Source organism: Ostrinia nubilalis, chromosome 5 (assembly GCF_963855985.1).
Source record: "Ostrinia nubilalis chromosome 5, ilOstNubi1.1, whole genome shotgun sequence".
Taxonomy (NCBI): domain Eukaryota; kingdom Metazoa; phylum Arthropoda; class Insecta; order Lepidoptera; family Crambidae; genus Ostrinia; species Ostrinia nubilalis.
This window is the reverse complement of record NC_087092.1, coordinates 1,052,127-1,073,322: the sequence shown is the minus strand read 5'-3', so window position 1 is coordinate 1,073,322 and position 21,196 is coordinate 1,052,127. Positions and strand designations below refer to the sequence as shown.

The window sequence follows — 21,196 nt, the reverse complement described above, 5'->3', positions numbered from 1 at the left end:
GACGCGGCGAGCAGGCCGTGCGCGCGCAGCAGCGCCAGCAGCAGCAGCGGCAGCAGCGGGCGGCGCATGCCGGTGCAGTCGACTTTAGACTCTACACCCTTAGCATAATGTTCAAAGTCGCACGTACCTCCGGAGGCGGCGAGCAGGCCGTGCGCGCGCAGCAGCGCCAGCAGCAGCAGCGGCAGCAGCGGGCGGCGCATGCCGGTGCAGTCGACTTTAGACTCTACACCCTTAGCATAATGTTCAAAGTCGCACGTACCTCCGGACGCGGCGAGCAGGCCGTGCGCGCGCAGCAGCGCCAGCAGCAGCAGCGGCAGCAGCGGGCGGCGCATGCCGGTGCAGTCGACTTTAGACTCTACACCCTTAGCATAATGTTCAAAGTCGCACGTACCTCCGGACGCGGCGAGCAGGCCGTGCGCGCGCAGCAGCGCCAGCAGCAGCAGCGGCAGCAGCGGGCGGCGCATGCCGGTGCAGTCGACTTTAGACTCTGCGCCGTTGGCTTAAGGTTTGTGGGATATGATGCTCAACCACAATAAGGAAGCTAGGTGTTAGTGCTTCCTTCCGAGCGGGTGTTATGCTCGGGGACCAAGGTCCAATTTACATCATCTTGGTTTGTCTATATGTACTTGGCAGGGTAGAAAACTCCGTCACCGCGATGCAGGTTTGTATGAGCGGCGGAGTGTGCCATAGTGCAGTCGTAACAGCGCCATCTGTTGGTACACGTTCGTAGTGGCGTATCGTAGATGTCGCCACAGGTTCAACGTACCTCCGGACGCGGCGAGCAGGCCGTGCGCGCGCAGCAGCGCCAGCAGCAGCAGCGGCAGCAGCGGGCGGCGCATGCCGGTGCAGTCGACTTTAGACTCTACACCCTTAGCATAATGTTCAAAGTCGCACGTACCTCCGGAGGCGGCGAGCAGGCCGTGCGCGCGCAGCAGCGCCAGCAGCAGCAGCGGCAGCAGCGGGCGGCGCATGCCGGTGCAGTCGACTTTAGACTCTACACCCTTAGCATAATGTTCAAAGTCGCACGTACCTCCGGACGCGGCGAGCAGGCCGTGCGCGCGCAGCAGCGCCAGCAGCAGCAGCGGGCGGCGCATGCCGGTGCAGTCGACTTTAGACTCTGCGCCGTTGGCTTAAGGTTTGTGGGATATGATGCTCAACCACAATAAGGAAGCTAGGTGTTAGTGCTTCCTTCCGAGCGGGTGTTATGCTCAAGGACCAAGGTCCAATTTACATCATCTTGGTTTGTCTATATGTACTTGGCAGGGTAGAAAACTCCGTCACCGCGATGCAGGTTTGTATGAGCGGCGGAGTGTGCCATAGTGCAGTCTTAACAGCGCCATCTGTTGGTACACGTTCGTAGTGGCGTATCGTAGATGTCGCCACAGGTTCAACATACCTCCGGACGCGGCGAGCAGCAGCAGCGGCAGCAGCGGGCGGCGCATGCCGGTGCAGTCGACTTTAGACTCTACGCCGTTGGCTTAAGGTTCAACGTACCTGCCGGCCGTTTGGTGTAGTGGTTCGAAACGGACTACTATTCCGGAGGTAGCGGGTTCGATTCCCGCACAGTACAAACATGAACATATTTGTTTGTATTGGACTGGGTGTTTTCTATGTATAATAAGTATGTATTTACAAAAAAAGAAGTATTTAAGTATGTTTATATCCGTTGTTTAGTACCCATAGTACAAGCTTCGCTTAGTTTGGGACTAGAAGCGCAGTGTAAAATGTCTAAGGATATTTATTATTTACTAGCTGACCCGGCGAACTTTGTTCCGCCTTAATGGCAATAAATAAGCAGACTTTTTTTTATTTCGAACGGGATAAAAAGTATCCTATGTCCTTCTCCTGGCTCTAAACTACCTCCCTGACAATTTTCAGCTAAATCGGTTCAGCCGTTCTTGAGTTATAAGTGGAGTTTTTTAATTTTCATACAAAATAAATTTTATAAAGTCCGATTTGTATGAAAATTAAAATAATTAAAATGAAGATATCAAATTTCTGACTTCACCATACCATTTATATGCCCATGTTAACATGGGCTAGTGTCGGCTCACATACCCATTTACCTAACACCCTGTATATAGATTATTATTTACCTCCGGAGGCGGCGAGCAGGCCGTGCGCGCGCAGCAGCGCCAGCAGCAGCAGCGGCAGCAGCGGGCGGCGCATGCCGCGCGACACCCCCGCGCCCGCGCCGCGCCGCCGCGTGCCAACGCGCTCGCCCTCACCTGGGACAATGGAAAACAAAAATTAAATAATTAACTTTTAAAAAAAATAAAACCGACTTCAAATGCGTGAACACAAAAAAAAACTAAAAATTAAAAATATTGCGTATAAAAAAGTTCATCCCCAATTTTCCACCCTTGGGGGTGAAATATTTTCTTCAAATTCGCATGAAACCACCCTTTTGATAATACCTATTCAACAAAAAAATAATCGTTCAAATTGATTTATAATCGGCGGAGATATTGCGTATAAAAAAGTTCATCCCCAATTTTCCACCCTTGGGGGTTGTTTTTTCTATTATTAAATTTAAATGGGACCACCCTTAAGGTATTACCTATACGCCGAAAAAAGATTTGTTCAAATCGGTTCATAATTGGCGGAGTTATCGCGTAACAAACATAGAAAAAAAACATACGGGTCGAATTGAGAACCTCCTCCTTTTTTGAAGTCGGTTGATAAACAATATTATTACCACCATCTTCTTCTTCTTTTCGTGTCGACAACAAACCTACACAGTGTCAGCCAAAACTCCGCCACGAGAGTGGCGTTGTCAGTAGCACTCATAAAATCCTCATATCCTTTACCACCATCTTTTCATATCATTTAGATGCATTTTCACCATCCTCCCATCCCTAATTTTTAAGTGACCCCTATGGTAAAACATAACAGGAATTCAGTTTTCAAAGGGGTCACTTAAAAATTAGGGATTGATGGTGAAAACGGGCATAAGTCTCCACTGCACTGCACCCTATCTCTAATTCCCTGGCCTTCATGGGTTGAGTTTTATTGGCGGTCAAGCTGTAGATCCTGTTGCAGCGATGGGAATAGTGATGTGAATAGTCCCATATCTTCTAATTCGCCAAAGACAAATGGAGAACTTTGCCTACACTCCTATATTGGTCTCACCTGTTTGTCTCTTACGACATTTTATACGGCTGCACTAAACGAACCTTGTCAGACAATATGAATTGACAAAATACTAAACGATCAATGTTGTATGAAATCTCAGCAAATTAATAAATTAATACAATCTAATACTTACAGTCCATTTTGTAAATAAAAACGTTAATGTAAAAGCTATCAATATTAAGTCCAAAAAGAAATAAAAAATACATGATTATTTATCGGTACACGCTCCTGCAGGAAAGCTTTTAATTTTTTCGGCCATAACTCATCTTAACCAATACGCCTTCAGCAGGGCCTGCCAAAAGTAATTTACAATGTATTGTACAACAACATTACACCGATTTAATTACGGAAAAGTGGCTGTTTTAATAAAAAACGGCGAGAATTTTGCGGTAAAAATTGCTCGCTCAGCTCGAACGCCGGTGACGTCATGATGATTAAATTTGGATGAAAGATATAACTAATAAAATGAAATTCGTCCGTCCGCGCATCAGACCATACTCCGGGAAATTCGGACGGCGTACTTTGTATGGGTTTACCGCAGTTTAAAAGGGAACGAATTTAATTGACACTCCCAGCTGTTGCAATGGCAAAAATTATCGTTGTTAAAGTGATATTTAAAACAAATTAATTGGACATTTTAAATGAAGCATGTGCAAAATGTAAACTGGGTAATTCGACCAAATGTTCAGATAAAATCAGCATAGCACGTTAAACAAAAATGACGAAAGTTAACCATTTAAAACATGCACAGTGTATTTGGGATAGGGCTAGCGATAATTTAAGGCGGTGTTGTGATTTCAATTTTATCGACAAAAATGGCCCCATATGTAGGCCCACCCCCCTCCTCTTGGAATGGGCTTAATTTTTAAATTTATTTTTATAGAAACTTAAGAAATACAAACAATGTTTATGTAGAGGCACATAAAAAATAAGTTTTAAAAATTAAACTCCCCCCCATTCCTAGAGGAGAGGGGTGGGCCCACATATAGGAAGATTTTTGTCGATTAAATTGACATCACAACATCGCCTTAAATTATCGCTAGCCCTATCCCAAACACACTGTATAGCTACAATACAATAGATAAGCATAGAGTAGAGATGGGCCATTCCATTATCGCGGGTGCAACATTTAGACGCCTGTTTTAGTTTATCCACATTAAATAAAAAACATTTTGAATAGAATTAGTATTTGAAAGACTACATTTTATTATGTTCTCTTTATATTAATTCAGAAAATATTTAAAAGTTTTTTTTAAAGCCAGGACAAAGGTTCAAAGTGCCTTCGCGGGTGCAACAGATTTGGCCCATCATTTCCAGATCAGAAACAAAAAACACATAATTCTGTTAATTCTGATACATTTAATATGTTTTGCCCTAATATTTTGAAACGCAATAAAGTAACAAAGAACATAAGATAAAAACTCTTATCAAATTTAAAGTAAATATTTATTTAATAATTTTTTAATCAATCGCGGGTGCAACACCGAATTATCGCGGGTGCAACCCGTCTAATTTAAGTGAACATAAACATGGTTTTTACGTAGATAAGAATTAAATTTGAGATCGAAATTACTTATAAGGTACAAATACGTTTTTTTTGTTAATATTTCTTTAGGTTTCTTTCAATTTAAGTCTTTAACACGTCAATACCTGACGGAAATACCAAAAATATATTATTTCCATCAATCGTTTTCTTTGGCGCTTCTAATATATCAATTATATAATGATATATTAGAAGCGCCGTACCAACCTACTCTCATACGCCGAAGCGTATGAGAGTAGGTTGGTCATTTGAAGTTTTAGGACACGCTTCCGGTGACAATTTTGAAACTTGAAGAGACGTTGATGGTGTTTCGTCAATTATACATTCGCTGCCTGAATCAGTGTCTGAATCACTGTACACATCAGAAACGCGCAATCTCTTTCTAAGTGGCAACAACGATTTTATCTGATCAGCAACTAAATGATCAGGACTTGGAATTATGTTTCGTAATTTCTGATTCGTAAGTGGTTCCAAATCGGTATCGTCCCAATCACTATCTGTACTAGTGGTGGGTTTTGGCGACTTCAAAACGAATATGCATTTCAATTGAGACAGTGATGTGCGCGCCATAGTAACCTTATGAGCGTCTACAAACTGGAAGAAAAGTTTGGATTGCATACCTGTTGATATTTCTGTAAAAAATACAGAATACAATATAGACACCCATATTAAATATATATCACGAACCGTTATATACATATATAATTAGTCCAAGATTAATCCAAACAACGAATTGTAAAATTTATCAAACAAAAATGTCGACGTAAAAAAAGTTGCACCCGCGATGTCACATCAAGGTCGCGGGTGCAACCAATTTTAGCCATCGATTATTTTAACCCAACAATCTTAACAGTCCTAAAAAATAATACATTATGTTTGGTTTTGATTTCTTCTTACTTTTGTAAAGTTTCGAAACGTTAGCTCTCTAGTTCATTAAAAAAAGTAAACTTTTACGTATTTTGCGTCGCGGGTGCAACAAGCTAACAGTGTATTCTAGTAGTCGATAATTTTTAGTAATTATTACAACATAAACTTACGTTTTTGGTACGCAAAGATTAATGAATAATGTTAGTTCACGTTTAGCCGGTAAAACTTAACCTCAAACCGTCCAAATCAATTAGTTCACGCCAGTTTTGCTAGACATGATTTCACAATTTATACCAATCATTCGGATGACTATATTTTCGAACGCGTCAAAAAAGAGGGTATGTTATAAAATTACATAAAAATTATATGGTTATTAAACGTAGACTACCTCCTTTCCATACATATTAATAAAAACAGCTAATACCGTGATTGAAAAAACCATGTCGGAAATCGTCTATAGCGGAATGGCCCAGATGTGAAAATATATATGGCAACTCCTCAGACTGACTTCTGACTTTCAAAACTCGACATTTTTCTTTATAAAACAAACGCTGCTAAATAGGTTGAAAAGGTTTTAATCGGCAAAACAAAACCAAAGTGCAGAAGCAATCGCCATGGGATCGATGGAGAACTCCGTCTCACCCACTGCCCGCATTCCGACTGCATTCTTTGTAATAGAATAGTCCGACCTCCGATATTTGTTAGCTACATCGCGAAGTTATTTCTTTGCTACATTTTATAAAAAGGCGACTGGCCTGAAACCGCACAAGACCGAGGCAAATGGCGACATCTATTATCAAAAACCAAGACACATTTTGGGTCGCTGACCCATCGGAATTAAAGAGATTTTACAACTTCGCGTTCCATTACAATTTGAGGGTAGTTGAAGATTATCACCCGAACCAGAGTAAATACAAATGATTAGGTCATCATCATAGAAACGCACCGACCGCGGTTTGTATGTGAGCGCGCCAATACGTATGCGGCGCGCTCACATACAAACCGCGCTCGGTGCGTTTTTTATGAAGATGACCTACTCATTTGTATTTACTCTGCCCGAACAGACGACTCCACGAGCCTCCAGTCTGCTTGTGACCACTGTAGCAACATAGCCGAAAAGTCAAGCTGTAAGTAGGTTACCATAGTCGCGTTGTGACCCGTGTTGCTCTATTTTGAAGTTGGTCGCTACTATACTATAAATAGAAAGGAATCCTTTGTGTAGCCCAAGTCTCAAACCTAATATTAATTTGTTCAAGTCTGAGGACGGTTCTTATGAAGAAAACAATTAGAGAAGTTTCCCAGAATCATTTCAAATCCTGGAAAATATAAACGAATTTATGCCCCTAAAGAAATTCGGTCCCAAAAGGTATGGAATATGAATTTCTAGGGAAACGCTAGTAGTTGTTTTTACCCGATCTACGGCAAAGCCAAAAGGGTTAAATAGGGAATCCTAGGATCACTTGAGTTTGGTTTCGATGCTTGTTATTGCCGCTATTTAATTTTTCTTCTATTCCTTCTACCTATTTGATATTCATCATCATCATATCAGCCATAGGACATCCACTGCTGAACGTAATCCTCAATAATGGATGGTTGGTAGCGGCCTGCATCCAGTGCCTTCCTGATACCTTTATGAGGTCGTCGGTCCACCTTGCAGGTGGACGTCCTACGCTGCGCTTTGGTAGTTAGTATTCTTGTGGAAGATGAAGGTGCAAGTTCTTAGCCAACTCCAGGCAGCAGTAGCGGCCGTCATGTCATGGCGACACTACTGGTTTCTATGTATTTGTATGGATGAAATACCATTTAATGTTAGCGGCACGTTGTCTAAAGAAGGTACCTAACTTGTTTTTTTTTTAACTTTTTGTTATACTACAGAAGTTTTTATCTTACGTTTCTTTTCACATTTTAAGGTATGTCCTCGAAGTGACCTTCGCCAAACATCATTTAGATAAAGAACGAATTTAAGGCGGACCGTTTTTACTAGCTCTGGGAACGGCGGTCTCGAGAGAGCTGAGTTTTATTGAATTTCGCAGACAACTTTGATTTATTACGGGAATGAACGATATTCGTCTCAGGTTTTGTGAACGGGTCACTTTTGTTAATGCACGTTTTAGAAATAGTTTTCTTCAAAATTCTTGAATATCTATGCTCCAGTCACATTTTTTACAATCCATAGAAGAACAATATGATACTAGTAGATATTTATTTTCCGTTAATAACGATCCTGATCAATTTTAGATAGCAAAAAGTAAACTAAGTTTGGTGTATATTATTATGATCATAACCCAAAAATATATTCTTTTCTATCCTAAATGTAAATGTGATTTATCATTCTTACCCAGGCCACGTTCAGAATTCTAAACGAAATAAAAATATCTAGTCGCCCAACAAAATTAAGTCTGACTATCCTAGCTTTTTACAGGAGCTTTATACGCCCGCTCCAAATTAACTCCACTAATTTACAAAACAAAAGACGCTAGTAACAAGATAAAAAATTAACTCGACGTAAAAAAGTCGAAATAATTTAACAATCAAGCCTCCCTACCTTTTTACCTTCGCCGAGATAATTTGCAACTTGATACTCATTCCGAGAGCGACAGATACGAGTTATCTAAAATTAGAAGGTTTCGCTTTTTTTTATTTGCCCCAGGGAAAATACTGTCCGCTATATTAGAGGTTGAAATTAAGTTAGTGAAAAGCTGATTAAAATGCTAGTTTAGTTAATTTTTCACTTTCAGTTTATAGAAATGTTAAAATTACACGCAACGTGTTACTCGATATTTTAACGTTACGTCAAAGATCGATCAATCGCTTTTCAAAAATTCAATGACCCTGTGTAAGGTGTGTTTTTAATTTTTACCAAGTTTTCAGATTCAGTTGTTAAAAATGTTACTTTCTGCAGATCCTTTGTCTGTATCTATCCATAAAAAAACATGGATCAAGAAAGAGATCAAGAAGGTAATTTATTAATAGCTAGCCTTATAATCGCAAACTTAAAGGAATTTTATTTTTAATTATTGCCCCGAAAAAACTTTTAAAAAGTCTATTTTAAAAAATCGTCTGTATCACGCCTATTGTCCCGTGTTTAAAAAACCGGCCCATTCCAGAATGCCATAGTTTCAGAATTAAAAACCCCGCGTTTTAATCTCAACAGCTAGATTCGCTAACGGGAACAAAGCCTAACTTACCTGCAGGACCGTGCCCCTCCTAGGGGTCGCCCCTAGCCCCCCCAGTCCCCTGGTCCCACGGGGGAACCCCCATTGTTCCTTAATGAATGCACTGGCTCGAGTTCTATCATGGCCACCAGTTTATTTTAAAAGCCCTGATATTGGGGTTGATAACAATTGCAGTTTGAAGTTCCTCCCCGAGTTTTGTCTTTGAAGTGTTTTTGTAATTAATAAATAATGCGCTGGTAGTAGAGAGAAAAAGTACCTACTTAGGTTGGTCATCTCGTTTAGATATTTTCTACAAAACTTTGTGTGAAAATAACTAAATCCACACCTGCCTGCTTTTAATTTTTTGAATTCAAGTGAATGAGTTTTAAACTTGTGAATTCGTTAAGTTTTGAAGCACGTATTTACTCGTATTTTAATTTCAACCTTTGCAAATGAATAAGTGTAGGTCTCAGATCATAGAAAGAGAATAGATATGAAGTCGCGCGTAACTACAACGAGAACCAGTGTCCCCACATTTCCCCCACCACAGCTCCCACACACACATTCAACTGTGTAAAAACAAAGCGACTGAGAGTCTACGACAACATGTGCAACCGGCTTAAAAGTGCTGTGATTGGCCAGAAGGCGTGCCTTATGGCCAATCAATGGCCGCGTGACGTGACGCACACTTTGAAAAAAGCAATTAGAGAGAAGAAAGATAAAATGGAGTCGATAAGATATCGATACTTTAAATCCTGGGGGCAAGGCTCGAAATTGGTTTAAAAAATGCTTGTATGAAAACCTTTTTATTATTATACGTTATTATTATGTTCTTTAACGATTTTTGCATAAAGGAGTCAGTTCCATTTTGTATGGACGAAAAACTCAGAATCAATTATTGGGACTAAATGAAGTTACCTTATATTAATTTACCCCAACCAAAGCTCAATGTCGTTATCGATGGAGTATAGAAGTTATAGACTGACAAAGTTTGTATGAAAAGTCATGGGCTTAACCCATGACTTTTAGGTACTTGCGATTTTTACCAGTATTTACAATATTGGTAATATAATTATTATTTACTTTAATAATAATAACAGGATCACTGTAATTATTATTAACTACTATCGCGCATTAACTTTTTAATTATGGCGAAATTCGTACCGCCTATGTTTATCAAAAATAATGCCTATATTAGACTTTCAACTAGCTCTTACAGTAATTACATAGTTGACAGTTACTAATCCCTTCTACTATTGTTATTGTTTTTGTAAAAACTTAAAAATCGCAAGCAACTCATGATTTTTTCATTCAAAATTAGAAAATAGAAAATAATAATTTACTTCTATTTATCGATAATAGGAAACCGTATTAGAACACGAGCCCTGCACTATGTTACGACCGGCACATGCGGCCGTACTGTGTATTTTCACGCGTCAGTGGATATCGCAAGAAATAAAATACATTGCGCAGTAGTTACGCATGACATAAAGTGGTTGCTAACTAAATCGTCAATGTACAACGTGTTTGAATTTTTATCACCACTAATTTCGATATCGCAGTAAATGTCACGGCACTGAATTCGTTCGTAAAAATGTTTAGTTTTTTTATTTATAAGCAAAATACCAATGGATTTGCAATACTTACATGTGGTAAATGACTTCATTGTTCCTGTAGTTCTTCGTTTCACTTATGTTATTGCACGTTACGACGCATTATCCAACAATATCGGAGAACATTTCCTCAGTACGACTGAATCGCGACTAACGTGGCGTCGCGAGCGATGTTCGTTTCTGGGCATATCGCGGAGACACGCGCCACGCCCCCGTTTCACATCTATTCCCTTCTATGATCTGAGGTGTAGGTAAAGTTTGTAGTTATAGCAACGTTACGTTACGTATAAAAACAATAAAAAACTGATATATTATAATGAATATACCCACACGTTATCTATCACAATAAATACACATAACGGTGTAGTTTATTATGACAATACAGGTTAAGTGGGTGCTAAAATCGTCACCGCTCACGTGAACAAACCAATTTACCGCGAAAACACAATGAAATAAAACACTCAACAAAACACATGTCCCAGGCGTTAAATCCACAGACATTTGCCCCAAAAATTACCCAAAAAAACGTTACCCACGACGTAATGGGCGTCAAACACGCACTCTAACCGGTATATTCGATTAGGTCAGAGTCCGAACCGGGGAAAGCCCATCAATTTTCATAGACAAGTGGGCAAAATCAACTGCGGTCCATGAAGGGTGCGAGTCAAAGCGTGGAGGATCATTAACAACTTTTTAGTGGTGGGTCTGGTTTCTGATTTATTGGTAATTATAATTTAGAATCGGAATTAATTAAGAGTAAGTACGTATTAGGTATATTTCTATCTAACGATCAGAATTATTATGATCAGACAAAGTCAATTGAAAACATAGCATCATTTTGAATCGCCAAAGCGCAATTTATTAGTTAGATGGTGTAAATGAATTTTAATGTATCTTTATTTCTGTCTTCTGAGACAGACAATAAAGAAGAATCATAGCCTCTTACAATTACATATCATTATCTTTGAGTACATGAAACAATGAGTAAAGGTCGCGGGAAGAGCCTGGATGCGGGCAGCGCAGGGCCGTGCATTGTGGAAAACCTTGGAGGAGGCCTTTGTCCAGCAGTGGACGTCATTTGGCTGAAACGAACGAACGAACATGAAACAAATTCTGAAAGATATGTCTTTTGTTATTAATTAGAAGTAGGATAATAATTAGTATCGATAAAATTTTATGTAACTAGGTAAATACGAGTGTAATATGTATTTGTCTAAACTCACTTATTATTCTGATGTCATTCAGCAACGACTTTGCTAAACATATTACATGAAAAAACATTAATAAAATTAAAAGAAATGAAAACCGATACAACTCATTTGCAAACGAACTCAAATTCCCCATACACGATCGCATCGAACAAGCGTATAAGTACGAAACTTCGTGAATACGTTCTTTCGATTCCGCGATACGTGCGTAAACTTACATAATTATCCCGTACAAAGTAGACGGGCAAAAAGGACAAATACCCTGGATTATTAGCGAACTTTCGCCTTTTGTTACCCTGTAATGGTAGACATTCGCTCGCTTTTTGCGCTCAGCTCAACTGGAAATCACCAAATCTGTACTTATGAGAGTATTCCGAGTGGCTGTATAAGTGAGGGCATAACTCCTTTTTACGATTAAAATAAATTCGTGCGTGATGGAAACTTGTGCACGATTCGAGGCACTCTGAACGAAATTGAACCTCTTTACATACGATTTAGGGGTTATTTCTTGTTAAGCATTGATATTTTCATTTCCCTTATGAGTCCATGCGTATACCTACTAAGTGAAAAATCTCCAAAATGTAGCACGTTGGCCTGTAGAGTCATAAATTGCTGAGAATTATTATGCCAGTTTATTTTGGCGGTATTGAATCGGTTTCCTGGTTTATTAAGCGATCTCGTTTCAGTTTATCTGTTTCATAACTGTAAATAATGTTTGCATTGGTCGGAGCAAAACATTATAGTAAGCTTCTTTTTGACATTTTGTAATAAACACTGGAATGCAATTGCAAAGAAACTGTTTGTCATACCCGTGTAGACTAGTGATTTGAGACTCAAGTTGTCTTGATCTACAATTCCTAGATTCTATTCCTATATGGCTGATGCAATAAAAATCACATAATGGATTTCTTTTCACTTTACTAAAAATGATTGTAATTTCAAAAAATCTGTCGGTATCGCTAAATGAAATCTGACAACATGTTTCTGACTTCTACAATCCACAGTTCATTGTTAGTAAAAGATAAAGACCACAAATAGTGAGCACAGAACACAATAAAGACACGACACCAAAACCGCGTAACTTCCCCTCCATTTTAGACCTGTACGAGCTCGAGTAAATCTCGACATAAAGCTGCACGTCCCAGCAACCTGGGCAAATATTTTTATAACCTATTCACAAAGTTATGAACACAGCCTCTTTTGACTGCGAACTTTTTGAGGCGCCAGTAATTCAAGGCGAGAGAATTTGCGTAATTCAATGTAAAAGTTGTCGACACACGCGACACCTACGTCGGCAACCTTGTTACGGTGTTTACACGGCAAGACTTAATAATCATTACTTCTGATTGAGACTGACACCTACGAATATTTATTTCTCATTATTATGCCGTACTTGTGGAAATTGGCTGTTGGCACGATTGGCTATTTCGCTTCGAATAGCTAGAATGTACACGTCTCAGATAAACTTCAGATAGAGACTGAGACCTATTAGGTACTCGTTTCTGATTGTTATTGTATCATCATCATCATCATCATGTCATCCATAGGACGTCCACTGCTGAACATAGGCCTCCCCTAATGCTTTCCACGTTGATCAATTGGTAGCGGCCTGCGTCCAGCGTTCGACTTCCGGTACGCGGCCTCCATTCCAGAACCTTGATGCCCCATCGGCCGTCAGTTCTGCGTACTATGTGCCCTGCCCATTGCCACTTCAGCTTGCTAATCCGTCGGACTATGTCGGCGACTTTAGTTCGTTTACGGATTTCCTCATTTCTGATTCGATCTCGCAAAGAAAGTTAAGTTATTGTATACTTGAAGAAATTGGCTGTTGGCACGCTTGGCTATTTCACTATGAATGGCTAGAATCTACAGTCTCTACCTATTAGACATATGACCCTATTCTGTAACTTGTGACAGGGAATGGTCATAGTAAGCTATTGTGAGGACATTTAATGCGTATTTTTCAAGAGTGTAATAGATGAAAACGGCGCTTTCAAAACTAATGATATTAGTTCTTCTGAAATAATAGTTCACTAAATAGACGATGAGAAGAAAACATCAGTGTGTTTCTCTCTAGCTAAGCTAAGTATTGGTGCTGAATTCACCAGAATAAGTAAGTTTTACAAAAGGAAAACAGCTATTGTTTTGACCTCGACCTCAATGAGATTTCCACAACACCATAACAAGAGCGTCACCCCCATATATTATGCATTTGGTTCGTCACGTGCCAAAATTCTCGAACTTCCCGAACGTTCTTACGAACAAAGTCGCCGCCTATAAATTACGCGCATGTAAGTACTTAACTGACAAATGAAGTTCAGTCAAAAACAAGGGAATCTAATTTGCCACGCATCGAGGGTGTTTGGTGTATAATTGCACCCGTTATTTTGAGATCGTGGGTAAAAAGGTGTATTTGTAAGGCTGTATAATCTTGTGATTGGTAAGCAGTTTTAAGTTGTTATAGTGAAAATCTCTTGCTCTATCTTCTTCTTCGTAGTCGCTATAATACTCTTGCCAGAGTGGTCGTGGTCGTCAGAGTGGTCGTCACCGTCACACCAGGCCCACCGGCCGACGACCTCCACCACCTTGCCACCGCAAGCCTCACAATCCGTCGCCATAGTGCTTGCTCTATCGTAGTGATATAATGTCAACATATTTTTCTACATAGTTGTGTCTACAACAACTATCTTCAGGGTCTAGTTATTTTACATTTTAGACTTTTATACGAGTACCAAAAGATAATGAGACATGTAAAGTGCCCCATAAGGGCTACCTTTTCTTTTTTTATTATTTACATTTTGACGTTCATAAGTGCCACTTGTGGTCTAAACTGAATAAATATTTATGATTTTGATTTTTTTGATTTAGTAATATTCCAAACAAAATGGGTTATATCATTAGACATAGTGAATCAAATCATAACTCTACATTTTAAGAAGAACTAAATAACTGAAGTAATGCAAATAGAAATAATTCTTGCACTAAGACAGAAAGTACCCTTATCACGCATCATCACCCCATCACAGCGTGTGCAATCAAATAATAATAACAGTTTCTAACTGCTGGCTGTGTAGCTAAAAACTAATTTTGCCACCAACGATCACATAATCGGCTTATTTAGATAAAGTACTAGCAAGAGGATAGCAGGGTTGTCGACAGTGACAAAAATAATCCCTAGAACAATCTAAATATTACGGAACTATGGGAAAACCAGTAAGTGGTAGGTACTTGTAAGCAACCGGGAACATAGATTATTTCAAGCTGTTCAGAATAAAAATGTGTCGTAATATAGGTGAGTTTATTTAAGGTTACCAGCGATAACTTCAAACCAAGCAACATAATGTTACGTGCTGTAACATTATGTACGTTTTCACAACGTTTTATCGGTCTCATCGCACGATATAGTAAGTGTTAGTTTGTCGACTACATCTTTCGTCGTTCTAGCGACACATTTGCTCCTCTCGCTTGCTTGCAATCGACTAGAAATAGTCCATAGCAATAATAAAAGATAGTTAATAGATCCATAGAGGGCAGCATGATTTAAGGTTCGGCCAAACCAACGCGATCAACCGGCGTGCAGCGATGGCGATCAATGCATTTAGGTCTGGTCGCCATCGCTGCACGCCGGCTGATCGCGGTGTGATCGCGTTGGTTTGTCCGAACCCTTAGGCTGAGTTGCACCATCTTACTTTACTTTGACAAACGTCAAAAATCTGTCAAACTCCATACAAAAAAAAATCCGGTTATTGTCATAGTTACGGTCAAAAAACTCAGTAAAAAACTCAGTAAAACTCATTTATTTCTGTAAGTAGGCTTTAAAAAAGCACTTTTACACGTCCCAGTATTAACCCTACCACTGCTTCAGGACAATAAATGGGCCTGTGCTGAGAAGAAGCAGCGCAAGGAACTCAGACACTATTGTCAGCCTCTTTTTCAAAGGTTTACAGGTTTTCAAAATACATAGTTATAAATATTTATGCGAGCTAGGCAGTTACGCATCCCAAACATTTTTATCTTTTAAATAATCATCGACTTTATAGTAGCCCTTTTTCATTAAGGTACCTACTTTTAATATGTGCTTTGAATTTATGAATGGGTAGTTCTACAACAGTTTGTGGTAATTCATTAAATAATTTAATACATTTCCCCATAAATGAATTCCCAATCTTATGCAGTCTGAAATTTGGAACGGCAAGTTTATTTTTGTTTCTTGTAAAGAAAGATGGTGCAACTCAGCCTAAGTCACCTTAGTACGATTTTATTACATTTTTTACCATGTTCAAGGGCTTCCTTAGCGGCAGCCCTGGTGGATAGAAGATTAACTTAAGTATTATTTCTCGGACCATTACACCCAGATGCGGAGTTAAGCATTTTGCTTATTATTCCGCCAAATTACTGATTATACGGCCGACTTCATCCGACTTTGACATTAGGAGCACTCATTAATTGTAGTTAAGGAAGGACAACTTGTACGGATTTGGGTGATGTTATTTTTTTAATAGCTTGCTGGGATTTTTCTTTACTTGAACTAACTGGACTTGAACTACTTATTTAAAGTACTTATGTGATATATTAATGACAGAAAGTTACGTCTTTGCCAACGATCATAACTTCAAAAATATGAGCTGGTACTCTGAGACCTAACCATCATCTGTATGATACTACAACTCCCATGTAGCCATGATCTTCAGATGTAGGTACCGTTAAAAGGTCTTAGCGCCTCTTAACACTAAAACCGAGATTGTGGACCCAATTGTTCAAGTACATTTTTTCAAGGCGAGAGTGAATAGGCACTTGACTGTCTTGCAGGGCAGATATGTACCATCCTAGACTGCATCCCACTTAACATCAGGTGCGATTGTGGTGAAATACCTGCCATGTTATGCATAAAAAAAACCATTAAAATTACTGTTGATTTCTTAGGTTGGGTTGCACCATCTTACTTTAACTTTAACAAACGTCAAAAATCTGTCAAACTCCATACAAAAAACACCGGTTATCGTTATAGTTACGGTCAAAGTTAGGTGATGCAACTCATGCAACCCGGCCTTAGTACTGACTGATCAACAGCATTTACAAGGCTAACAAAAAGTAGTTACATGGATTAGTTCTACGGCTTTTATACAGTAAGGACTAGACAACACAGTACATCGATATCGTCTACCAAAGCTACTCAAGTTCCACTGCATTCTGACGCGAGTGGCTCCATCTCTGCATCACAAGCACTCATTTGAATACGCTGGCTGAGTGACGCGATACGGGACCGAATACCACATCAATTTCGTTTCACACTCTAGTCTGTTAAGTCAGCAGCATAGGGAGATAGCGAAACTATATTATGATACAAAGCTATCTAATAAAGTAACATAGCAAGAGCTGTAGCTCTTTATTTAAATAATTTATTGCACACACTTAAAAATAATAGTACAAAAAGGCGAGCTTAATGCCATGTGGCATTCTTTATGCTATTTTAAAATGTAGGTTTATATCACCTTACACACATTCTGCTATAGCACCTTAATCGATTGTGTGTACAAGTATAACAGCCGTTCATAAGTTAAAAGCACGAATTATTATTAAATATCGTACACTTTAAATAGATGACAATTTTCAAGTGTGAATAGCTGAAAGCCAATTTCTGTATAGCTCAGGTTGACAGGGAAATAATACTGACAAAGCTTTATTACTATCACACCTAGATTTCACACCAGCACTCCAACTCGGCAGATTTGTTAGTTGCTGGTAGAGCACGGTATAAATAGATTCTATAACTTCAGGTCTCACGGTGCAAGTTAATTTCACACATAATTAGCGTACCGTGAATATCGGCAAAGCTTTCAGTGTGCCACATTCTTTATCACACTAAACCTGCTTCGGTGCACCCCGAAACTGAGCCAGCAAGAAATTCCCGTTACTACATAATTAGAGTACAGTTTTGTTAATAAACCGTTTCCACAGTATACTTAATTTACAGCGCTAAAGTGAAACAAGAACTGAAAACATAACGTCGACTAAAGTGTTACCTCGTAACTCCATTAGGTCCCAATAAAATGTATATGTCAGCTTGTTTTAATTTTATAAACGAGTATATTAAAAATAATATTCCGAAAAAAAAACTTCACGGCATTCCGTATCACAGATTTGTACGAGATTTTGCGGAAAATTTTATGATTGTGAAAATTTATAATTTTAAGCTGTAACGTCTTTTGAAAATAATGTTACTGATGTCATATTACATTAATAACTCAAACGTCTGACAAACTGTCTGCAGTATTTCCGGACGATATGACCTACAAACTTTCAAGAAGAGAGCGTATCTACACCTAAAAGGCCGACATTGCTATCCAGGCAGGTTTCTGACAGAGATAATTTACGAAATTGGTAAAAACCAAGAATTAGATGAGAACTCCAATGTTATTATAATGTATGGTAATAGTTACTCTGTAGATAAAAAGAGTATAATTCAGAATATTGACCAACTCTTGGATTTGCAAAATAGGATAAAATGTAAGATAATTTTGTGTACTTTACCCTATGTAAATTCAGGGTATAATCTAAATAAGTTAAACAAGAACATATTTGATTTAAATATACTTATGTATAACTTGACTTATCGTCATAGCGACGCACTTTTACTCTTTGACATAAATAAATTTATTTCTAGCTTTAAGTTGACTGTAGATACAATGTATCTCTCTAAAAAAATGAAGAATAAATTAGCCTCATTGATTGCATACAATATTAAATGTAATTATATTCATAAAACTGATCATAGTCAGGGTACTAATAATTTGATATCTCAGTATGTAAATAGTAACAATATTATGACTGTACCTACTACTAGTTGTTTAAACTGAGGCACTCGACAAAGGCCAAGCCCGGAACATTCAAGATTGTTCATCAAAATATTCAAGGCTTGGCCAGCAAAGTCTTAGAAATAGAGCTATTCTTAAAAAGTTTTGATATTAATGTAATGTGTATTACTGAACACTGGCTAAAGAAATATGAAAGCTCTTTTCATATAGATAATTATCAGTTAAGTAGCGCGTTTTTCAGGAAGTCTGCCATTCACGGAGGCTCCTTAATATTTGTGAATAATAATATTAGATATAAAGAACGCAAAGATGTAGTAGGGCTATCAGTTGAGCGTGTTGTCGAAATTTCCTGTGTCGAGCTTGAGAGTTACATCATTGTATGTGTGTATAGACCCCCTTCTGGGGACTTTGGTATTTTTGAAGCGGCTATTGAGGATGCTCTTAATAAAACTTGTAACAGCAACAAAAAGGTCTTAGTTTGTGGAGATTTTAACGTCAATTTACTAGATAGCTCTTCATCATATTCTGTAAGACTACTTTTCCTTTTTAAGTCATTTAATTTGTTTAGTCAATTTAAGGAACCAACTAGAATTACGGAAACCACAGCTACTTGTCTAGATAATATTTTCTCTAGCTGTGTCCCTGACAATAAAGCTGTCATACACAATCTTACGTCAGATCACTGTGGTATTAAAGTAGAATTTATTTGTAATAATTTGAATAATAAAAGTAATAAAAATGCCGTATGTAGACCTGTAACCATTAGTCGTCTAGAACGTTTTAAAAATAATCTTGAAAATAAATTGCATTTAGTCCCGTATGTGCAGGGAGACCCAGATGCTCTTTACAATAACCTTTTCGAATGTATTAAAACCGAACATGACAAAGTTTTTACGGTAAAGCCATTAAAACCAAATATCAAATGTAAGTTTAGTGACTGGGCTACTAAGGGAATATACAAAAGTCGAAATACGTTATATGAACTTTATGGCATGAAAAAGTATAATAATAGTATATCTTTTCTTGAGCATGTAAAAAAGTATTCAAAATTTTTTAAGAAAGTTTGCTTCATGGCTAAGTCTTTTTATATTCGGGACAAGATAGGGAACGCCAGTAATAAAATAAAAGAAACTTGGAATGTTATCAACCGAGAGACTGGTAAACTAAAACCAAGAGATAATGACTTTTCTCTCAAAGTTCACGATAATTTGATATCTGCAGATAAAGATGTAGCGGAAGCTTTTGACAAATTTTTTGGTAATATAGCTTCAGCAACAACTGCCAACTTAAAGTCATCTCCCTCCGAGGCTGAAGAAATATTGAAAACCCACGTGACACCCTGTGACTCGCACTTCTCTTTTAAACATATTACTCCATTAGATATCACTAAAACTTTTAATCTTTTAAATGTAAAGAGTACAACTGATATCTGGGGCATCTCTGTCAAGATAGTCAAACACATTATTGATATAATTTCCCCACAGTTAGCGATAATATTCAATAATTGCATAGAGAAGGGCATCTTCCCCGACCTCATGAAACATAGTAGACTAATAATAATTTATTAATAGTTCTGGAAATTTACTAAACCATTTGTATCTGCTAACTACAGGTCAAAATGGAAATTTCATGTCGCACAACTCAGGTTTCTTATACTATATTGTTGCCAACTTTAACACATTACAGCACAGTCTTATTTCTCTAACCAAACATGGAAACACAACGCAAAAGCATTGATGTTGAGATAGAACAATTAGGTCAAATACCATGTACATACGCAGATTCTCCTGTGTCGGCTAGAACAATTTTAAGCACGGATTGTGTGGATTCTATGTTTATCTTGTCAGTCAACATTAGAAGTATATTCTGCAATCTCGACAGGTTTTTGATATTCATGAAAGAGTTGGATCTCCCCATTGACGTTGTTGTGTTATCGGAGTGTTGGATAAATTTTAACGTCCCAGTGCCTGTTGTAGACGGATACAACTCCTTTGTTAGTCAACGTACATTCAATCAGAATGATGGTGTCGTAGTATACATCAAAAATAATATTGAAGTCACCTGCTCAGAGATTGCGATTTGCGATGGGAATTGTTTGTTGCTCAATTTTCATAACGAAACATCAGTTATATGTACCTATCGGCCACCATCCTTCAAAAACCCTTCACGTTACATTAACTCATTGAACCATCTATTGGAAACCATCACTACTAGGAACATAATTCTCACAGGTGATGTGAACATCAACATCTTGTCAGAACACCTAAACAGCGCAGCAAGTGATTACTTAAATACCATGGCTTATCATGGTCTTAAACAAGGTATAAATAGGCCAACAAGACTAAATGCATGCTTAGACCACTTTATGGTAAAAACATCATTGTTCTGCCAGACATTGGTTTTTGACGAGTTCACGGACCACTCGCCAATTTTACTAAATATTTACAAATCCATTATTAGGAAAATTTCGAAACCACTAACTGTAAATAAAATTGACTATGAAAATGTTAAGAAAGATTTTTTGGACTTAAACTGGGACTATTTTTATTGTTTGACGGATGTAAATCTAGCTACTGAGTATCTAATCAATAATATCAAGAATATAATAAATAAAAACACAAAAACCACAAAGATACCAAACAAAATGAAACCATTGAAACCTTGGATAACATTTGGAATAGTAAAATCAATTCGGAATCGGGACAAATTACTTAAAAAATTAAAAAAAACGCCTAATGATCTAAATTTAGAAATAGAATATAAAAATTATAGAAATACGTGTAATAAATTGATAAAATATGCCAAAAGAAATTATTATAAGAACAAATTAGAAAAATCGGTTGGGAGCAATAAAGAAACC

General features: G+C 38.2%; 1 long non-coding RNA gene across 1 annotated transcript in view; it reads right to left on the bottom strand.

Annotated features, from left to right (window-relative positions):
• Window positions 1-2,197: 2,197 nt before the first annotated feature.
• LOC135071626 (uncharacterized) overlaps window positions 2,198-21,196 on the bottom strand; it is a 118,654-nt gene continuing 99,655 nt past the window's right edge. Inside the window, exon 3 of the long non-coding RNA XR_010257304.1 lies at window positions 2,198-2,228. This is a non-coding gene — a long non-coding RNA (uncharacterized LOC135071626). The remainder of the gene's footprint in view (window positions 2,229-21,196) is intronic.